This window comes from Carcharhinus amblyrhynchos, chromosome 9, assembly GCF_965287045.1.
Source record: "Carcharhinus amblyrhynchos chromosome 9, sCarAmb.v2.hapA, whole genome shotgun sequence".
Classification (NCBI taxonomy): Eukaryota; Metazoa; Chordata; class Chondrichthyes; order Carcharhiniformes; family Carcharhinidae; genus Carcharhinus; species Carcharhinus amblyrhynchos.
This window is the reverse complement of record NC_137332.1, coordinates 72,712,835-72,716,072: the sequence shown is the minus strand read 5'-3', so window position 1 is coordinate 72,716,072 and position 3,238 is coordinate 72,712,835. Positions and strand designations below refer to the sequence as shown.

Here is a 3,238-nt window from a genome sequence, read left to right as displayed (position 1 = left end):
TCCCACAGTCGGAAAGATTGGCCATGCTAAATTCTCTCTCTGTATCCAAACAGGCACAAGAGTCTGGCGACTAGGGAATTCTCACGGTAACTTCATTGCAATGTTAATGTAAGCCTACTTATTTACTAATAAATAAACTTTAAAAAAAATTCTTGAAAAAGCAATCCCTTTGTCAAAACAATTTTAAAGATTTAATTGCTACTAAGGAATCCAATAAGAAACCCAGGAGCAACTTTTTCCACCCAGAATGATGGAAATGTGGTGCCTGCCACCACAACGGGGGGTGCGGATGTGAATATCATTTAAGGGAATAAACACATGCGAGAGAAAGGTAAATGCCTTACTCTTCCTGTCCTGCCCACTGCAGGAACCGGCACGGGCAGGATGGATAATTTGATGGACCAGCAAAAGGTCCATTGACCTCGGGTGGGAATTTCTGGTCCTGGAGCAGGTGGAAACGGAAAATCCTGTCAATAGAATGATATGCTGAGAGGGTGAGATAAGGGGAAGGAGGCTCGTGTGAAATTCAAATACTGCCATAGATCTCTTAGGCCAAATGGCCTGTTCTTGAGTTCCAAAGTCTATTTTTTAAAAGTTTATTTATTAATGTCACAAGCAGACTTACATTGCAGTGAAGTTACTGTGAAAATTCCCTAGCACTCTGGTGCCTGCTCAGGTACACTGAGGGAGAATTTAGCATGGCCAATGTACCTAACCAGTATATCTTTCCGACTATGGGATGGAACTGAAGCATCCAGAAAGAACCCATGCAAGCTCTACACAGACAGTGACCCAAACCAGGAATCGAACCTGGGTCCTTGGTGCTTTGAGGCAGCAGTGCTAACCACTGCGCCACCATGCCACCCCTGTGTGAGACACTGCTCCATCCAGTGTAAATGTTGCCCGAGATTTCTTAGTTTAGTTTATTTATTAGCCTCACAAGTAGGCTTATACTAGCAGTGTAACGAAGTTACTGTGAAAATCCTCTAGTCACCACACTTTGGTGCCTGTTCAAGTACACTAAGGGAGAATTTAGCATGGCCAATGCACCAAACCAGTACATCTTTCAGACTGTGGGAGGAAACTGATGCATCTGGAAAAAATGCAGACTCCACACAGACAGTGACCCAAGCTTGGAATTGAACCCAGGTACCTGGAGCTGTGAGGCAGCAGTGCTAACCACTGGGTCACCATGCCGTTCTAGGCCTGAAGCCGAACACGGAACATACAATGTTTGACAATCTCAGAGGGGTTAAGGGGCATCCTAAAAAAAAATGACTTCTCGGCCACGTTACAGAGAATGAATTAAATACTGAATCTGTAAAGAACAGAGGAAAGGGTTCATATTGTCTGATCGTAATTTCAAATTTGATTTAGAGTACCTATAATTCACATTTCCTCCACGGGAATTTGTTCTATAAATTGAAAGAAATAATCTCAAGTCCTGAGAGTCAATACCACAAAACCCCAAATGAAGAGAAGCCTGACTATAACGAAAATTGACAACACATTGCGCTACAAAGCAGCACAATTTCAGCAGAAAATAACACAGGGCCAGATTTCTGCTGAGGGAGAATGAAGTCTAAGGTGAAGTTAAAAGGAACCACATCAAAAAACTTGCCACTTAAAGATTCGAGCACCATCCAAACAGTCTGCATATTCTCAATTTTTCTTTCAAAGCCTCTGACTTTTCTGGGAATTAATCATCTAGGATCCAATTGCAGAAATAGAATCACAGAATTGCAGAAACTGAGAGGCAATTGTGGGGTTTCCCATACATGCCTCTAAGAGTATGGCAACATGCTCAGTTTAAATGAGTTCAAGGGCTGTAAATGCCCATTTCATTCATAACAAGAAGCTGACACCTACACCTACTGGCCATCTCTCATAACAGTAGCTGGAATGCTTCTCGGCCTTTTGGCTAAGATCAAGTGTAGTATCGACATGCTGCACTTGGTTGAAGTCATTAGGATACATTTTAGCTTCATTTGAAGCAATTTTTTAAAGCGGCATCTCGGCCTTTTGGCTAAGATGCAAATAAGATCAAGCCTTGGAGGAGGAGCTATACCTACTCCAATCAGCTTGGATCACGTAGATCAAGCCCAAGACAGGAGGTGAGAGCCCTGTCTTGTCAGCTTGGATCAGGGATGTCTCAACTTGTTGGGACTCTGAATTGGATTTGATCTGATTAGATTGAATTGGAATAAAGAATAAACAAAAAACAGTAGCTGGAATGCTATATCACAAGGTATAATGTGAGCACGCTCTGTTATAAGGCAACAGTTCACTAAATTCCATCAGTGACATTAATATATTATTGTAGGTAATGGGGTTAAGAAGCCATAGGATTTGGAGCCTAATGGGATCAAATTTGTACAGGTTGATTAGTTTAAAACACATTCAAAACAAAATTGTCAGTCTTATTGAACGTCAATGCACTAGTGTACCATGCACAGATCAGCTAGACAGTCAATATCTTTTCCCAAAGGTAGGGAAGTCTAAAACTAGAGGGCAGGGGTTTAAGGTGAGAGTGGAAGTGTCCAGCGGGGCAATTTTTTTCACAAAGGATGGTAAGTATCTGGAACAAGCTGCCAGAGGTAGTAGTAGAGGCGGGTACAATTTTATCTTTTAAAAAGCATTTAGGTAGTTACATGGGTACGATGGGTACAGAGGGATATGAGCCAAATGCAGGCAATTGGAATTAGCTTTGGTGTTTTAAAAACAAAGGGCAGCATGGACAAGTTGGGCTGAAGGGCCTGTTTCCATGCTGTAAACCTCTATGACTCTATGCACAACAGACTTAATTCAATATTCTCTATCCTACTGTAGAGCTTCCATTTTGTATTTAGTGAAATTAGAATGAACTCATGAATGTCTAATCAAAGAACAAAGAAAATTACAGCAAAGGAACAGGCCCTTTGGCCCTCCAAACCTGCACCGACCATGTTGCCCGTGTGAACTAAAACCCCCTAACCTTCCGGGGACCATATCCCTCTATTCTCATCCTGTTCATGTATTTGTCAAGATGCCCCTTGAAAGTCACAGTCATATTTGCTTCCACTAGCTCCCCAGCATTGAGTTCCAGGCATCCACCACCCTCTGTGCCTCATATATCGCCTTTAAATCTTGCCCCTCGCATCTTAAACCTATGCCCTCTAGTAATTGACTCTTGCATCCTGGAAAAAAGCTTCTGATTACCCACTCCGTCCATGCTCCTCATAATCTTGCAGACTTCTAT

General features: G+C 42.2%; 1 non-coding gene across 1 annotated transcript; it reads left to right on the top strand.

Annotated features, from left to right (window-relative positions):
* The first annotated feature begins 1,901 nt into the window (after positions 1–1,901).
* On the top strand, positions 1,902–2,100 carry LOC145348716 (U2 spliceosomal RNA). Its single transcript, XR_013887967.1, has one exon. It is a non-coding gene; the product is annotated as a U2 spliceosomal RNA (small nuclear RNA).
* Positions 2,101–3,238: the final 1,138 nt, after the last annotated feature.